Genomic DNA, 20,772 nt, shown 5'->3' on the forward strand with positions numbered 1-20,772 from the left:
TTCACTCTCTTTGTTACTCTTATCGTGCGTAAGGTATGATGTAATTCCTTGTTCTAACTCGACGTTATGTGTTTTAGATCATGCCTCCTCGTAGAGTTTATGAAAGGAATGTGAATGCCAGAAATGCTAACGCAGCTCCTCTAGTCCCAGATCAGGATGTTTGGAATGCAGAATTTAGGAACCCTTTCTAACTTTTGGCTCAAAGTGTGACTAATCGGAACAACCAGCAGGTCAGTTCCTGCAAATGCTGGTGGTGGATTAGTGGCAGTTAGGGTTCGTGACTTCGTTAGGATAAATCCGCCTGAGTTCTCAGGATTAAAGATTGGTGAGGATCCCTAAACTTCATAGATGAGGTCAAGAAGATCTTTGGAGTAATGCAAGTGACAGGTAATGATAGGGTAGATTTGGCATCATATCACTTGACATCTGGTATACTTAGTGGAAAGAGAACACGGGTGCAGATGCAGCTCCTCTCACTTGGGAATGCTTTAGTGAGACCTTTTTGGATAGGTTCTTTCCATGGGAGTTGAGGGAGGCAAGAGCTCAGGAGTTTATGAATTTGAGGCAGGGTTCAATGTCAGTCCAACAGTATGCACTCAAGTTCGCCCAACTCTACAAGTATGTTCCTCACATGGTTGCTGATTCCAGGGCTTAAATGAACAAGTATTTAATGGGGTATCCGCCCTTGTGAAAACAGAGTGTAGGAATGCTATGTTGCTAGAAGATGTGAACATATGTATTCACCTATGAAGTCATTTCCTCCATAGGGTTCCTAAATTCTCCAATTTTACAAGTTAAAATCTCCAATTGAAATTAGGGCTTTATTCAATCTCATGGGTGATGAGTCCTCAAATTGGATTCATTTAGGGCTTTATTTTGATAGAAATAGTATCCTCGAATGCTTATTTTATCTCAATATCTAATGAAAACTCTTAAGTTTCAGGTATTCAAAGTTTTAGTGGAAACATAGACACTTAGGCGCAAAAAGGAACAAGAAGGCTGAAAAGAACGAAGAAGCTGAAGCATGAGTTTCACCAAGAATCTTTGGCAATTCACCGAAAGGACAGACTCCCCCTTTGTTCCTGTATGCGAAGCCCTGAAGGAAGAGGAACAAAAAGGCAATGAAAGGAGCAGTGGTGCTTCGCCGAATAGTTCCGCGAAGCAGTACTATACCGCCCAATGGTCCAGAACGTGAAGATGTTGTAGGCAAGCACTCAACGGCGATGACTCGCCGAACTATCCGCCTGCACTAATTTCTGATTGCTATAAATACTAAACTCTTTATTAATTTTACAAGTTCCAAACCATTATTATTAATTTCATAATAGAATAGTACGTTTTTATATATTTTCTCTCAAGTTTGGAGAGGGTTTTGTGGGAGACTAGAAGAGAGAAGGATTTCATTTTCACCAAGTTGGATGTGGGTCTTCTCCATTCTTCTTCCTTTGCTTAAATAAAGGTTTAATTTCTTATACCCATTTGATTTTAGTATCACTTTAGGTGTATTTTGTTATTTCTTTATGTGTGGCTAAAACTCCCCATTCTTAGGGTGTGATTTAGCAAATATGTGTTGATATTGTTGTTGGGTCTTGCTTGTTGATAGGGTAGATGTGTTTTAATGGTTATTTCACCTACTGGTTTTGGTTTAATTTAATGGGTTTGTAGTTGCAAATACAAAACCACCCATGTGTTTTCGGCTTGCCCGAGAGGGAGGTCGCGAAACCAAGACCACTAGACTGATAGCCTAAGGAGTGGGTCGACATGAGGTTCAGCCCGAGAGGGTGAGCCCTATTCCCATATACTAACACTCATCTCGAGAGAGTTAGTGGGGTAAGGCGTAGGCTGGTCTTCATGCGGCAAATGGGTGTGGTTGTCCCCACACCCCCTTATCAGGCGTGTCTGTGGGGCAGTTTGTGCTAGCGTTTTGGCGCTCGCCTTATGGTTCTCAGTCCTCTTTCGCCGAGATGCCTTTTAAAAATATTTTTTCCCGCATCGAAATCGAGAGGAACCCATTTGAAATGGGGTAAGTTGCCCGAGAGGGAACTTATTTCCATCTAAAGCACAGCCTAATCACTATTATCTTGCAAATTTCTTATTGAAAGCATGTACCCAACGATTTATCTCAACTTGTATTGCGGTCACACCCCAAGAACATTTCCCCATACTTGATTTTCTTGTTAATTTTTGCTATTTTTACTACTTGTGACAAAACCCCCAATTGATATTTGACACTTTCGTGTCACCCCTTTTAATTTACCATGTTTTTGTTCGTTAATGTCTTTAGCTACGACTAGTTAAAGCTTAACTTTATTTTTCTATCAATTCTCAAATCCACTCCCTTGGGACACGACTCCAACCTTTAGTTGGGTTACTATACTATCAACGATCGTAGACACTCATACCGTAGGTTAGTGTCGTTGGTCACGATAAGCATCAAAATGACGCCGCTGTCGGGGAGTGGTGTTATTTGAGAATTTTTAGATTAGTCGAATTTCTGTTCTTCTTAGTCGTAGTCTACTTACCTATTTTTTCATTTTATCTGGTTTGTTTGTGTGTTGAGATAGGATAATAAGTATACATGATGGGGATGGTGGACCAATGGAACACCTCCTAGTAGAAATGATGAGATTCAGAGATCACATCCTTAATTTCAATCATCCAGGAGGAGAACCTTTTCATGAGTCATGGCTGAGGTTTAAAACACTATTGATACAATGCCGAACTCATTAAATCCCTGATTTACTTCTACTGGAATGCTTCTATAGGGTTCTAAATCCCAGAAATAGAGAGTTAATCGACCGACTTATGCCAGGTGGTCACGATAAATACTCCTATGAGACCACAACCAAATTCCTTGACCTTGTGGTTAAAACCAACAAGGATACTGAGAAGGACCAACATTTAATCATTTTGCTAAGTCAGATGAACAACTTGACCCAAAAGGTCAAGGAACTAGAAGTGATGTCCAACGAAAAGAATAAACGCAGACTACCTACTGAGCAGGGCAGATCAATGGACATTGAAAATAAATATATCGAAGAAATTTTATTAACCATCCTTCAAAAGTTAAATGAGAAAGATAGAGTGCAAGAGAAGAATAGAGAAAATGTAAAAGCGCTAAATCAGATGAGCAGTTCTCACTCTAGATCTATCCAACTAATTGAAACTCTCTTGGGTCACATAATGCCTGATCTCTATCAGGCACAAGATAAGGGGTGGCCAAATGATGTTTTGGCCAACTCCAAAAGTGAAAGTTAGGTGCTCACATGCGTCTTGCCACGACGTTAACTAAGGTGATATTTGGGAGGCAACCCAAAACCCTTAACTACTTTAAGTTTGTTATTTTTGAAATAAAGGTGTTTTGATTTTGTTGGAATTGGGCATGAAAAGTTTGTGAAAAGTACAGGATGAATTACTAAAATCCAATTGGCAAAACGCCGATTAGATCGGCGACCACTACAAAGACCGCCGTTTGGATCCTCACTTTGGTTAAGTGTCTTGTAAAACTCGGTGAGGTAGATGAACACTCGGCGGATCGTCGAGTAGCCAAGCATATCCAAATAATGTCGCCGAATGGGTTAGATCTGGATGGGGTTTATAAAACCACGGGCCTTAACTTTCAACTTTTTTTTCATACCCTAACTCTCGATTCTTGCAAAAATCGCACCTATTTAGTATTTTCAGAATTTTTGCAAAGCGTAAGTATTTTAGTTGTTTGAGTAGTGCTTGGATCTGTAATAACCTGTTGGTTAGCATCACACTCTTGATCTAATCTACCTAAAAGTTTGGCTCTCTAAACCCTGCATTTAATTTTGGTATGGACGCTCTCATTTCAAGTAATTTTATCCAATATCGTGTGATGTGCCTTTCTGATGAATTTAGATTATTCTAAGCGCTAAGGCGAACTCGCTGAACCCTTCGGTGATTCCTGTTGAAATTGTGTTTCTCTAAAACTTGATCTAGTTGTTTTGACTTTTTTCGAATTTTTTGCAGAAATGGCTAAATCTAAAGTTGCAGGAAGAAGCAAGCCACACCAAGATAGAACAAAAGGGATTACAATGAGCAAGGATGCAGATACATTCAGAAGCAAAGTTGCTAAACTTTCCAAAACTTGCGAGAAAGGGAAAAGCAAACACAAGGCCTTTGATTTATCAAATAGGGTTGAAGGGTGAGTTAAGAGGCGGAATGATTCACCTAGGGCCAGGACTCCCCAGCCTACAATTACTGCAACTCCAGTTCCAGCGCTGTCACTGGTATTAGCACCTCTCGTACAAGGTCCTCAGTTAAAATCAAATCGAGAAAAGGCTGAGGGGTTGAGGACAATTCTGGAAGAAAAGCGTATGTCCAATAGACGGGGTTATAGATAGATACCCTGAGATAATGGAGTGTCTGAGATACCACAACTTCCAAATCTTCAGTAAACCCCGTGGCCCTTATATTCCAAACTGGGTAAGAGAGTTCTACAGTGCATATAGTGCACTAACACCCCAACAAAAGAAACTAGCAGTAGCCTTCAAAGAAGTTAATTCTGTGGTTGTGAAAGGTAGGAGAGTGAAGTGTGATAATGAGGAAATCAACGCAGTCTTGGGCATGCCCACAAATATTGGGGATCACTGCTAGTATCTGATTAGAACAAAGAAGCTGGAAGAGATGAAAGAGTGGTTAACCCCACTAAATGCAAATGAAACTCCAAAGTGGGCAGCGAAAGGAGTTTTGATTGAAAAGAAAGAACTAAACATAGCCACAAGGTACTGGTTCAGTTTTATCAGCAGCACAATTATGCCATCCCTAAATTAGTCGATCCTTCGCCTTGCCAAGGCAGCCTGCCTGGGTTGCGTCATAGAGGAAACTCAGATAAACTTGGGTACAATCATTGCTTCAAAGATACTCATGTGTGCAAGACAGTGACGAACCTCACTTCCATTTCCAGTCTTGATCACAGAATTGTGCAAACGAGCCAGGTGCCTCAAGATGTCAGGAAGGAAGTAGAAGTGATGCCCACAACCTCTACTAATACCCGGAGAATCGAACCTGTGTATCTTAAGGATAAGGCAGAAAAGAAAAAGGCAGCATCGATGAAGATAGTAAACACAAAATCATCACCTACAGAGACACGTCTGTCTACTCCGACCATTGGACCTTCAGGTATATTCATTGCCACTGTTACTCATGTTATTTCTCCAGGTTCTTCTGTTGCTGCATGATCGCCTAAACCCACCACTATTGTTGTTGATTCCCGACTTCCACTCACCCGGGAGTCTCTACTCTGGATGGGACAGCTGGTTATTTCTTCTGATCGTCGAGCTACGAACCTAGAGGCCTCTATCCTAGACATGATTCAGATTGCCTTGAATGATGTTGTGACACCTTTGAGCACTACCAATGATGCCCTAGCGGCAAGAATAGCGGTGTGCGAGAATAATCAAGGCTCCACAGAGGAAATGACAACTTTAAAAGTTTCCATTGCTGAACTACGGAAAGATATAAACCACATGAAGTCCACCGATGTATCCATGGTCTTTTGAACAGTAAAGACTCCAGATATGTCTGAAATACCTCATATTACCGCAGGGCATGGAGATGGAAGGGAGCATACAGCCGATCCTGAACCAAAGGCAGAAACTGACGAAGAGATGCTTGTGGAAGTTACAGCGGATGACATAGCCGAGACTGAAGAAATCATGATAAATGATGTTATGCAAGCTTCTTTAGCACAGTCTCATGCTACGGGATCCAGTGGAGCTGGCCCTTCTGGTGGTCACTCCGGATATTGATGCCATGACAGATGAGCAATCACATAGCCAGGATCCCCTCTTTACTTCCCTCTATGTTCTTAGTTATCTTTCAAATCTTTGGATATTTATTACTTGCATTTGAGGACAAATGTTTTATTTGTGGTGGGGTGAGGCCCACCTGTGTGTGCTACTTTTTACCCACCTGTGTGTGCTACTTTTTTCTTGTGTTTGTGTTTATATCTAGGTTGTTCTGTTTATAACTGTTTTTACACTGCTTTTGTGGATGTTTGAGCTCATGGCTCTCTTTTGTTTTTAATTGCAAATGATTTTGACCCTTCCGAATTTTTTTGAATTTTTCGCACATTTTTGCCACCCCTCATGAGTTGAATGTGGCTATTCTTTTGCACAAAATTTGAGTCTCGGTTTCGATCAATACCGATGACTTGAATAGTGCTATCAATTGAACGAACATGAATGTACGGCTACGATGAGGCCAAATGAAGTTGCATAGACAATATGTGAACTCTTTGCATCTCGTTGTGATTAGTCATTTAACGAATTGATTCTCTTGTAATGACCGTTGCACACTAGCGAAAGTGTGTAGTCTTGTTTCACTTAAGTGTCGATGCCTTGTGTGATTACCTTGGTTTGAAACTTGCATGAATAAACCTAGAATTTGTCTTGTTAGTCTGATTGATTTAGAAAGGTATCCTCTTGAAATGATCTTAGGAAACTTTAAAGAGTGTGAATCCAATTTGACATATACCTCTTTTGTGTCCTACCCGTGAGGGTGTGAAACTCTTTTGAACACCCTTTGAGCCTTACCTTTCATTGGAAGAACCTTAATGAACCCTAGACCTTACTTGAACCACTACTTACAATCCTCTTGAGTTGTGGTTTAGTGAATAGCCAACTTAGGCCAAAAGCCTAAGTTGGGGATGTAGTGAAAGGGAAAAGGAGAAGTCAAGAAGTGCAAGATAAGTCCCCCTTAAACCATGGTATTGCATAAAAATGGAACCCGTTTGATTCAATTCAAAAAAAAAGTGTAATAAAGTATGAAGGGAATCGGGTTTCAAGCAATCCATGGAGGAGAATAAAAAGGTAACTAAGAAGCACTAGAAAACGAATTGATAAAGGAAAAGAAGGGAATGCCTTGAGAATGCCACAACTCACGAGGAAATAGTCACTGAGCCTAAATGACCATACCTTTGCACTCAGCCCCATTACAATCCTTAGAAAGACCTTTCTGATCTTGAGTAAGCCGAATCGTAAGTCGATTGGAAAATAAGGACAAACCTATGGGTGAAAACATGCATTCTGTTCTTCTTTTTTTAGTGTGAGTGTTGCATCTGATTCCTGATCTAGAATTGATTAACCTCTGTGTGTGAATATGGAATCATTCTTCATGTGAGGGCATTTAGATACTTTTTGTTGAGCTTGAAATTGCACAAGTAGCAAGTCTTGCGAGCATGAGAATCTTTGGTAATGGTGTGTCACAACTTGAATCTTTGAGTACACAATTGATCCTTGCATAAGTAAATTGAATCTTGTTGTGTGCACTCATGATTGTGTCTTGTGTAGCACTGTTAGAGACACCATTTTTGAACGGCTGAACTCAAGTTTGCTTGAGTACAAGCAAAAGTTTAAGTTGGGGGTGTTGATGAGTCCTCAAATTGGACTCATTTAGGGCTTTATTTTGATAGAAATAGTGTCCTCGAATGCTTATTTTGTCTCAATATTTGATGAAAACTCTTAAGTTTCAGGTAGTTGAAGTTTTAGTGGAAGCATGGACACTTAGGCGCAACAAGGAACAGAAAGGCTGAAAAGAACAAAGAAGCTGAAGCATGAGCATCGCCAAGAACCTTTGGCGATTCGCCGAAAGGACAGACTCCGCCCTTTGTTCCAGTATGCAAAGCCCTGAAGAAAGAGGATCAAAAAGGCGATGAAAGGAGTAGTCGGCGCTTCACCGAATAGTTCCGCGAAGAAGTACTATACCGTCCAATGGTCCAGAACATGAAGATGTTGTAGGCAAGCACTCAACGGCGATGAGACAAAAGAAGGGTGAGTCTCCGAGTCATTCAGCGGACTTGACTTACCTCTCCGAACTATCCGCCTGCACTAATTTCTATTGGCTATAAATTCTAAACTCTTTATTAATTTTACAAGTTCCGAACCATTATTTTTTATTTCAGAATAGTATAGTACGTTTTTACATATTTTCTCTCAAGTTTGGAGAGGGTTTTGTGGGAGACTTGAAGAGAGAAGGATTTCATCTTCCCCAAGTTAGAAGTGTGTCTTCTTCATTCTTCTTCCTTTGTTTAAATCAAGGTTTAATTTCTTATACCCATTTGATTTTAGTATCACTTTAGGTGTATTTTGATATTTCTTGATGTGTGGCAAAAAAACACATTCTTGGGGTGTGATTTAGCAAATATGTGTTGATATTGTTGTTCGGTCTTTCTTGTTGATAGTGTAGATGTATTTTAAATATGGTGATTTCACCTAGTGGTTGTGGTTTAATTTAATGGGTTTGTAGTTGCAAATACAAAACCACCCATGCATTTTCGGCTTGCCGAAAGGGTGTCGCGAAACAAAGACCACTAGACTGATGGCCTAAGAAGTTGGTCGACATAAGGTTCAGCCCGAGAGGGTGAGACTTATTCCCATATCCTAACACTCATTTCGAGAGAGCGAGTGGGGTAAGGCGTAGGATGGTCTTCATGCGACAAATGGGTGTCCGAGAGGAACCCATTTGAAACGGGGTAAGTTGCCCGAGAGGGAACTTATTTCCATATAAAGCTTAGGCTAGACACTATTATTTTGCAAATTTCCTATTGAAAGCATGTACCCAACGATTTATCTCAACTTGTATTGCGGTCACACCCAAGAACATTTCCCCATACTTGATTTTCTTGTTAATTTTTGCTAGTTTTACTACTTGTGACTAAAACCCCCCAAATTTGATATTTGACACTTTCATGTCACCCCCTTTAATTTACCCATGTTTTTGTTCTTTAATGTCTTTAGCTACGACTAGTTAGAGCTTAACTTTATTTTTCTATCAATTCTCAAAACCACTCCCTTGGGACACGACCCCAACCTTTAGTTGGGTTACTATACTATCGACGATCGTAGACACTCATACTGTAGGTTAGTGTCGTTGGTCGCGATAAGCATCAATGGGTTCTTTTCAATTATGATCCAAATGATTGTTTTATGTCTTTTCATGCATGAATTGAGATAATTGCATGTTTTAAGTTGAATTCACATGAATACATGCATGATCCATGATTCCTATATTGGATCATATGATGAAGCATTTGAATTATGACAGATGAATTTATGAAGATATGCATGTTTCTTTATGAAATTGATGTAAATAAATTAAGGTTGCATTGAGAATAAAGCATAGTTGCTTGTATACATAATTGTGAAAGGATTTTCTCACATTAAAAGATCCATAAGGTTAAAAGGCTTTCTCACCTAAGTTGAATCAAGATTTAGGATCTATGCTAATGAACTTTGGCTTGGATTGGCTACTTGATGTGCCCTTCCATGGATTATAAGTTAAGTTAAGATTAATGACTATTTCGTGGGATTTATGCTTATCACCGAGTGGACAAGTAGCGATTACCCATGTACCAAAACTAAGCTAGATATTTATGGTTCTTACCTTGGAAAGTAAGGACATCTCTTTTTTGGTATGGGATAGACACCAGATTCCATGTTATAGCTCATATGATCTTTGTCGATTAAAATTAAATGTCCCACAACAATGAACTAAGGTTACCTTCTAAAAGTATCTCAAATGTGTTTTGAAGAAGGTTATCTTGCATTGACCATGGTTATGATTTATGTTTTCTAACATGTTATTTTATGATTTAGCTTGCTCATTGCATGTCATATAAAGTCCCTTTTAGCATGATTTCATAAATCGTATGCATTGCTATCATACTTGGTACATTCCATGTACTAACACGTACTTTTGCCTATATTATTTCACTAATGTAGGGTCTGACTCTCCTACACCCATACTTGTGGCTAGTGATCTCCTATAGATATTGAAGATTGGTGAGTCCCCATGTTCCGAGGACCGAGACTCCTTTTATTGCTTTCATGTATTTCCATTTTGGATTATGTATGTGATGTATGAGTTATGTCCCAATCACTCTTTTGATGTAATAGATGGCTTTGAGACTTATGCTAGACTTCCGCTATTTTTGTGTCAATTCTTTTTATATGAAATGCTTCTTAAACTCTCTTGTTTCTACTATCTTGTATGATGTATGCTAATTGGATTGTGTAGGGCCTCTCAGGGTCTGATACGTCATGTCACGTCTAGGGTGTACTTTGGGTCGTGACAGTTTTTTCACTCCTATAGTAATTTTTCACACAATAGACAACTTATTAATTGAAATAACTAGATTAGTCCTTCTAGGAGAGAGGGAACTAAGTTCTCAACTTTTCAAATGTTGAATTATCATTTACATGGATTTGAGGAATGAACCAATGGTTTGCTTATAAGAATATGAACAATCATTTCTTTATGAGCTAGCTTTGAGGTTGAGTTACGCCTATGTATTTACTAAATGATATAAAATTCAATTTCATTCCTGTTTGAGCTCCCGTTGAATGCTCCAATTAGGACTGGAGGTGAAGGGGTGTTAGAGTGGTAATGTAGGATAGACTTGTGGTTTGTTTATATGGACTTAGACAATCTATCCCTCATGAACTTTCTATTGGATTGTCAATGTCATATCTTTACAATCATCAAGTTATTTGTAATATGAATTTAAAAAGTTGATTTCAAAACAAAACATCCCTTTAGACTATGTTATTTTCAAACTTCATTCTAGTTGAAGAGAAGATAGAAACTACTCCCTCTATAGCATTTTTTATAGCAGTGTTTGATTGAGGATAGAAATTTTTTATTAAAAAAAAGACTTTTGGAACATCCAATAAGAACATATACTTCAAAATAGAAAAATGTCACATGAGACGAAAGGAGAGAATACCTTTATTTGAGAAAACAAATCTGCATCAAATCGATCTGTCACAGACAGAGACATAAAATAGGTAGCATGGGATCTTGGCTCGACGTTGAATGTCTTGCAATAGGGAAGTCAATTAATGGCTCTATTGCAGGATCATTTGTACACACAAATATATCGAATCTTGGCAACTTTTTCTCATACCTATCTGTAGTAGACTATGAAGTTTTTTTTGATAAATTCATAGTAAATTTGGATTAAAACTTAATTTCATATTACGTTGATCAAGTCAGATTACTATTTAATTAAGACGAATCAATATTTAAGTCAAAATTATATGACTTAGATTGTCACAACCAAAAAATGGACATGATGCCACTTATCTTTTCCCACTAAGACATTGTAACGACCCGAGAGCACCCCCTAGCCGTTACCGGCGTATTCGACCTCTCGGAGGTCTTATACAAGCCCTTATCATTCGTCATAGCATATATCAAAGAAAAATAGCGGAAAATTTAAAACTTTTTCATAATATAACACAAGACTTAAACAGTCACCTCATTTCAACCTTTAATACAAAATCGGAGTACTACGTCTCAAGGTAGCCATCTTAAAACACCACTACAACACAAGAGGGACACAACCCTTACAATACAAAAGAAACTACTATCTAGTACATAGAAATTAAGGAAACTCTTTAACATAAAGGTCCTTGAATCTTTAAGGACACACCCAAACTTGGGAATAGTAAGCCAAGCTTCTCACTTCTAGGAAAGACGCTTTGGCCACCAACACCTACACTTAGTGTAAAAAGATGAAGAAAAATGGTGTTAGTACAAGAATGCACTAAGTATGATAACCATGCAAAATATGCTTTTAAAAGGGACTTTTAATTGGGAACCATGCATCATGCCTTTTTAGAGAAACTTCAAGAACCTCTAGTACAATAGGCTACAATATACACCACATACATCATCATACACATGGAAACCATTCATAATAGCACATAGAGCCACTTATAACATTTTAGGTACATTCAATGCATACAATACATTACCTTCCTCTTTATCTTAACTCTTTTCCTCAAGCAACCCTTAGGGAATACTTGGTGCAATGTATCACCTTAAGGTTACCAAGGGTGAACTTACATATAGCCTTCATCAATCCAACCACATATATTCATTGAGTCATGAGGACACCATAAGACATAGTATTCACATAGAAACCATCACCTAAGACAACCCCCAAGTCACGCTAGTGCAATGTGCAAGTAGCATCCCATAATACTACTCACACCAAGTGTTCCTAGGAAGCCACCATAGACTAGGCACATCATATTCAACAAGTCATAACATCTTCATTTAACATTAGACATAAGACCAACATACTTCATAACATCATATAAGGACTCCCTCATTTACTACATCATTAGTTAGATCATATAATAGGTAAACCACCCTCACAACCCCTTCACAAGCTCACTTGTGCAATGTACACATGGAGTCACATACCCCCACATATACTAAGCAAACCCATTAAGAAGTCATAAGTGTAATTCACATGCATAATCATACTTCATTTCTTGACATAAGTAGAGTCAACCATAACATGGTTTCATATTAACATACATAGACCATAGTCTTCATTACATAAAGAGCCTAATCATAACCTCCCTTAGAGTCCACTTGTGCAATGCATAAGTAGGGTCCATAGTCCTACCTACACTAAGTAACTCTTCAAGAAATCATGACTAGAGTTCATATTCTTATCTAAGTTCATTTCTTAAGTTTTGGGAGACTTTGCCATAAACGACATAGACCATGTGAGCTACATGGAATCTGGTGTTCTACTCCCACACCGAAAAGAGATGGTACTACTTGCCAAGGTAGGACCTACACACATAATAGCTATCTAGTGGATCCACTAAGCTAATACCTACGGGGGCACGTAGTTATGGAACAAGGAGATTTCTACTAGAAACCTTGACTTACTAGGCGTGGAGGTTTCCATCTCATGAGAGTAACATCTATGTTGGAATCCGTACTTGCTAAACGTGAAGGTTCTCTGTGGAAGCCGGACTTGCTAAAACGTCGAAGCCCCCACTCTCATTGTCATGTTCACTCGATGCTAAGCTCCAACTCCCTTTTTAAACATCTTTAAGTCTTTATTTAACACTAGTTTATAAAATAGGCTTTAGAGACTTAATCCCTCATATCATATAGCTCAAAGGTTTCTAAGATGAGAATGACCTTTCATCATAGAACCTACATTATGTGAGAATGACCTTTCACATAGTCATACCATATTCATAACATAGTCTAGTTTAGAGTACAATTGAGGAAACATTTCTAGAGACTCACTTTCACTAGATTATCATAACCTTATTCATTCATTCATGTGTGCGTGTACATATGTGAGAACGCCTTTCACATAAACGCCTTTATACAACACATATTCATACCTTGCTAGTCATACACTTTGCATTCATAATAAGATGTAAGGGTACATATATATAGGAGTTAACCTTTCAATAGATACCATAACACATCATATTCATAGCTATACATGTAGAGTGTGTGTGCATATTAGTCCTCATAGTGACATAATAGCAACAACATTGACATTGAGTGCACAGGGATCACCACACATTCACAATGTCCCCAAATCATAAGCAATTCACATATAAAGCCTTTAGGGATTCTAGACCACACATCCACAGTTCATCATAGGAGATAAGGACACATTCAACATTGAATAGGTACTCCTAACATGTATATGATCAAACATTTATATAGGGGTCATATAGGTAGGGGTCATTCCACAATAGTAGTTAACATAATCAATCATGTAAGCCACACCTTATCCCTAACATTATCATTCACATTATACTCCTCACCATCAACACACTTTAAACATCATGCTAGCATTGACAATTTCATACATAACCTTCATAGCACAACTTCATAAACATATGCATCATAATCATCAATTCACTTCACATCTATTGCCTTCAAGGCCATGATCTCAACATGCATAGAGAGACAAGAAGTAAACACTACCACCATAAGTGGGTCAAACCACACAACATCAATTCTCATACTATAGACTAGAAGTTAGGTCAACTTACCAATTCTCCAAGCCATGATCACCATGGATCAATCTTCAATAATTCATAATCAATTGACATAGATAGCAATAGGAATCAACAATATAATTCAATAACATATACATAATCTAAGTACAATTCTATCAACAACGGGATCAACCCATAACTTTGCCCATAAGGTCATAATTCTCAACTCATCAATATACCAACAATTCAACATGAATAAGTATAGATAATCAAAGCAAACGTCAATACAATCTAATCTAAACATAATTTCACCAATAGAGATCATATTCACAAAGACCCACATTATAGGCCAATTTTTGAGAAATTGGGGATCATGGGTTCTTCAAGAATTCCTTTGAAACTTATCTTAAAAACCTTAATTCCACATTAATTCGTCAATAGAATGATTTAGAAAATCGATTGACAAGGAACCCATGTTTAGATTGAAAATTGGGAATTTTCATCTTTGAATCACTTTTGAAAATCTTTGATAGAACTCCTTGAATGAGAGGTTATTCAAGAATCAAGAGTTACCATACCTTATTTATTGAAGTCCCAAGAAATTGAAGAAGAAATCAGTTGAAACCCCATCTTCTAGCTTGAGCTTCATCAAGGCCTTCAATGGGGTTTTTGAGAGAATCTATTTTGAGAGGGAAGGGTCAATTTGAAGAATGAGATCTAATTCTAAGTTTTGGAGTTTTAACCAACTTAAAATACCCTAAAATAGGTAGAATAACCGTTTATGATAATTCTCCAAAGTACCCAAACCACCCCTCACTTAGTTGGACCTTTTAAACAAGTCAAACTTGAGTTTTATTTTCGTAGATTTCGTCGGGAAACAAGTCCGCGACGCGAAGGCGTTCCTACAATTTTTTGGAAATTAAATTTCGAGGCAGTAGAGTCTGTGACATGTCCGCGATGCGGACCAAAAATTTGGTCAATGGAGGAGCTAGTCCGCGACGCGGACATGCTCCCTCCCTGTGCATTTTCAAGCTGCCTTGGCAGCTTGTTTGGCCAAGGGTTAGGGTCCTCCTCGAGAACCTTTTGGGTGGTCCCGGGGAGACGTACCGAAATGTTTTGACCGTAAAAACATTTATTAAGACACTAGGGTCACCTCCACTGATTTTAGACTCCAAACAACACATAAAAACCTTTATGACATACTAGAACACGCCAACACGTAGAAGACTAGTTTCCGAACGTCTTGGTCGTCCCTTGACGTTTGACTTCCAAACTCTTTAAAACTGACTATAAAGTATATTCTTCATTATTTTAACAAGTTATTAATGCATAAAACCCATGTGAGGCTCTACTTTATCCTACTTCATTTTTTAGGGTCGTTACAGACATGTTGGCATCAACCCAACGAAAAAGAAAGAAAATTGGAATACACTGAAAAAAGAACAAGGCAAAGGAGGAAAACTTATTCATTCTAAACATTAGCCAAAAACCTGGATGTCACGTTTACAAGACACTAACGAAACTACAAAAATTTAAAGATAAATACAAGTATCTGTCTTTGTTTCTCAAGTAGAATAAAGTGTAGGAATAGGAAAATGAGTGTCCGCCGAATGACAAGAAGCTACCTCTTAAAGTCCTTGACAAGCCTCCCGATAACGATAAGAAGAAGAGATAGCACGTGTTCAGACTCAGAACCTATAAAAGTGTAGAAGAAGGGGGTGAGTACCAACAACAAGGTACCCAGCAAGCAACCAACTTAAAAAAGCAACAAGCTAGAAAATGAATACCCCTTACACTCAAACTGAACGTCCTCAAACTACAACATATAATTAAATCAGTCGAACCTAGCGATTTTACAATACATGGCTCACAAGGCCCTATATTCAGAGTTTGATTTTCACAAGTCAACAATCAAACAAATAACATAAGTGAATCTCAATGACAGGTAGTTCAGTCACACACAACAAGTATGTTAATCTCAAGTATCAAGAAAGTCATGCATAAGCATCAAATGCATCAAGTCGAAATAATCTATCTCTTGTCGAAACCATTTCCCATCGACATAATATCACTAGCCAGATATGACATCGGTATCACAACACTCATCGAAAACGACCTCTTCATAATAACACTCACATGCAAAGACTTCAGCATAATAACACTCACCGGCAAAGACCTCAGTATCATAGCACTTTTCAGGAAAGACCTCTACATCATAGCACCCGCCAGTAAAGACCTCGGCATCATAAATCATCACATGTCTCATCAGTGTTCACAAGAAATATCACACCACACAGAAGAGACAAAAAATGGTACAATTCAAGTCCACAATCATTCTTTCAAGCATTTCATCAATCAATCAGCAAGGGTCATAATAAGGAAATTCACATCATCATGTTCATCACATAGCCTTTTTCATTTCAACCCCTTTTTATTCATTTAGATATAAAAACTGGACAATATACACCCTTCACCTCATCTCCATTACTCTAAACAGATAATCAATAAAGGAAGCATATGAATTAAACTAGAATGCAAGGTATAGGAAGCCACCTGTAACACCTCGCTATTTGAAAGAACCAGAAATAACTAGAATTTGAAAGAAACGGTTTTTGGAAATAATTAATTTGAAAAGTTTGACAAAGTTAAGCTAAGTATGAGTTTTGGGTCAACTTCAAATGACCATAAATCCTAGCTCAGGATGAGTTAGGTATGCTACAAGATACCGTAGGGAATATATTTGAATTATCTTTCCAACGCCTCTGAGTTTGCTCAATTTCTAGTTTGTATGAGGGAGATATACCCATTCAAAGTTGGGTTGTCTAGATAAGGAAAGTCAAAACCAAATTTTAGAGGGGTATTTTGGTCTTTTCATTACCCAATTAATTAAATCCATTTTTAGTAAATTATTTGGGGTCTAAACTGAGTTAGTTCAGTTTACACAATTAAGAAATACGTTAGGGTTTTGAGAGAAGAGAAACGTCAAGGGGTTCTTGGAGATTTCTTGCGGAATCGAAGTCGTTTCGACAAGGATTGATCCCTAAAGAGGTATGTGAGACTTCCATAGTGTCGGGTTCATTCACCACGCGCCAATCATGTTTAGTTCAGCGAAATTCGTTCTAGGAAGTTGAAAGTTGATGATTTTTAGTTGTGTTCTTGAATATTGGCTTTCGTTCTTGAGTTAAGTTGGGATTGTTGAGTTCTTAAGGAAATCGTGTCGATTTTAAAGTTGTTTATGAATGGATTATTGTGTACATATACTGGGTATCTGAATCTAAAGAGAATTTGAGAAAAAAATTTGAATTTAGGAGAATTGGGGTTAGAAAAAGAAGAAGGAAAGATTCGGGTAAATCTGGAGACCCAGTCCGCGTCGCAGACCTGCTCCCCCCCTATTTCACAAAATTTTCTCCGTGTCACTGACCCTTCTGCCTCAAATTTATTTTGTGACCAAATATTTAAATGCATCTCCGCGTCGCGGACTTGCTTCCAGACAGTGATATCTTGATCGTTTCTCATGTTTAACTATCTAAAAACACTCCTAAACATCACGAGATCTTTCCTATCACAAATCACAATCCTTGAATCCATAAATTCAAATTCAAGGAAAGTTAAGAGCCAAGTCTAGATAGTTCTTAGAGTCCTTTCAAATAGTCTGCTGCAAATGCTTTAAACTTGTTTTAAGACTTGAGTTTTGAGTTAAGTAAGAGTAACAAGTGAAGGTCATTTCTTCAAAAAGAGTCTATGAGAACTAAGTATTCCCAAAGAGTAAATGTTTTCACATTTAAACAATAGAGGAAACACCGATTTTACAACAGAGCCTTTGAGCTAGTTTTTGAGTAATTATCGCAAACCACAAAAAGAGTTTTTTGTTTTTAAACATATAAGTTGCATATTTTGGGAGTAGTATTGAGCACCGATGTGGGGACGAGTTAATAACAACTCACTGTCTCCATAAACCATGTACCCAACGTGGTTAGAAAGGGTCATACTTTTTAGATGATTCCTTAGTGCTTTTTAGCATAGACTAGTGGATCCACTTAGTTGAGGCGTTTTATATCCCGACAATTTATATGACAGTTCTGACAGTGTAGGCGAGATGATGTATCATCACATAGCTCATAGTGATGGTTGTCGGTTAGAGAAACTCCCACATAATTATATTACTTTATTATATGATTAATTTGAGTTGTTATTTACTGTTTAAATGCTTTATATAAACTGCACCTTTACCTGGTTTAATTATGCATTTGAGTTGAGTATTCATGAGATGATAAAGTTGAGGTAAGTGTTCTTTCAAAAATCATTCCAAGCTTATGTCGTGTTTAGTTTTCCCCTCGCATGCTCGTACATTCAATGTACTAATGCCATTTAGCCTGCATCATTTTATGATTTAGATACATGTAACTAGGATCAACATCTAGCGCCTTGTTGATCCAATTGAGCACTCAGAGGCAGTTGGTGAGCCTCTTTGCTTTCCGGAGGATCTCTATTTACATTGCCTTAGTACTTTCAGTTGTTAGGATGATTGGGGGTCTTGTCTCGACATCCCTCATAGTTTAGAGGCTTCATACACAACTAGTTAGTTCATTTGTCATTATCTTGTTATTGGCTTATGTTTTGAGACTTGAGTTTCCATCTTGGCTAGTTGAATGTTTCTTTTAAGACATTCTAAGTTTATTTCATTAGTTCATCTTTTGAGACTATTTTCTTGTTATTTAAGTCTTCCGCTGAGTAGTAAGCCAGGCCAAGGGTTCGCTTGGGGTCAACAATGGTCACCGAGTGCCAGTCCTGCCGAGGGTGTAGGCTCAGGGAGTGACACCACCTGCCTTAAATCAATCAACAATCACTCCAAAAGTTGAGTCTTCCCCTTCTGAATCACTTCCAAAGTCTCATGATCTATAATAATCAAGTATGAAAAGAAATGGGTCAATCAACTGAATACCCAATTTCAAAATGGAGGTTTGAATCCGAAAAATAATACTTGAAAACTATTTTTAAGGCTTTAGGAACTCATTAGTGAAAATCATTTCAAAAAAGGGATCAAAACAACTTCAAAATCACCATTTTTAAAAATTCTTGTGTTTTTGAAGATAACCCCAAATTTTTCATTTGAAAGCTTGATTTGAACACACAAATCCATAAACAATAATAGGTAATTGAAGATTTAGAGCTAAGTATCGTTACCCAAAACATTTTACTCTAGCACCTGGTCATAATCGCCTCTGTAAAGCTCCCTAAACTGAAAAATGGTGAAATGGGGCTTAAACCCTCAAATGGCAACAAAATCCTCTCAGGTGTCGCTTAAGCGAACTAGGTTCCATTTAAGCAATCCCCGCAAAAGGTGGGGGTCTCGGTATTACGAATCAGGTTTTGCTTAAGAAAATATCAAAATAGCGAACCCAGCCTAAACGGCTAATCTCTCTTTTGCGAACCTGGTTCAGCCTAAGCAACCATCACTAAAGTGAACAAGGTTCCGCTTAAGCGAACACTTCAGCACCAGAAACAATATCAGCCAACAAAAAAACATCAAAAGAACCCTCGAGATTCATTCGGAACCCTGTGAACACAAACCACATATGACAATCAATTAAACTTGACGTTCTAAACTCAATGGAACCGTCAAAACATGAATCTGAGGTCTCCTTGACCCAACATCCGCAAAACCACAAAATAAACTAACTTACACCTAACAAAGGCTAAAACAAGCTTGGGACCTCTCAAAAATCAAACTAGACCTCACCTAGGCCTAAAATCATCCCTTAAATCCAACAAACATTTGGATTCTGATCTAAGCCTTTTAACCTCAAATGTTGACGAAAGTCAACCCAAAGGCTAAAATTCTATGATTTCACAACTTAGGACCTCAAATCCTAAAAAAAAAACTCAAAATCAGAAATTGACAACTCTTACTAATCATATTTCACATTTCGGATCTAACGGAATCGACGGAGTTCCATTCCGGTACTTGAAACTCCAAAAGACACCAAAACTCACTTATAACATCTTCGTCTTCCAAACTCAAAACTTACCAAAAATCTCAACTTTTAACTCAAAGTTAAAAACTAACTTTTCAAAACAAAATTATAGGAGACTCGAGGTCAATCATTGGAGGACAAAATGGCAATTTCCAGAGAAAAACAAAAAATGACCGACCGGTTAGTACATTATCCACCATTTAAACCCACGATCGTCCTTAAACATAAAGCAAAAGAAAGTATCAAGAAGTTCAAAATACCATGAGAATCAAGGATAGAATCCTTAGCTTCCCTGTCATCACTTTGTCTTGAATGAGACATAGTTTCTTGTCATCAAACAAACGCTAACGAATATGCTCAACTAAGGAGGAACGAACCTCAATAAAAGCAATCAAACCACTTATCTCCTAAAAAAATATGTAACCGTATGAAACTATTTGCTAACCTCTAAATATCTCTAGTCAATGGTCTCTCCTCCACACTAATAGCAAAAAGACTATCCATTATAGAAGTCTTCCTACTCAAAGAATCAACCACCATATTTGTAACGACCCGAGAGCAACCACTTGTCATTACCGGCGTATTCAACCTCTCGGAGGTCTTATACAAGCCCTTATCATTCGTCATAGCATTTATCATAGAAAAATAGTGGAAAATTTAAAACTTTTCCATAATATAACACAAGACTTAAAAGTCACCTCATTTAACCTTTAATACAAAATCGGAGTACTATGTCTCAAGGTAGCCATCTTAAAACATGACTACAACACAAGAGGGACACAGCCCTTATAATACAAAAGAAACTACTATCTAGTACATAGAACTTAAGGAAACTCATTAACATAAAGGTCCTTGAATCTTTAAGGACACACCCGAACTTGGGAATAGTAAGCAAAGCTCATCACTTCTAGGAAAAACCCTTTAGTCACCATCACCTACACTTGGTGTAAAAAGATGAAGAAGAATGGTGTTAGTACAAGAATGCACTAAGTATGATA

Source organism: Solanum tuberosum, unplaced genomic scaffold (genome assembly GCF_000226075.1).
Source record: "Solanum tuberosum cultivar DM 1-3 516 R44 unplaced genomic scaffold, SolTub_3.0 scf00036, whole genome shotgun sequence".
In the NCBI taxonomy this organism is placed as follows: Eukaryota; Viridiplantae; Streptophyta; class Magnoliopsida; order Solanales; family Solanaceae; genus Solanum; species Solanum tuberosum.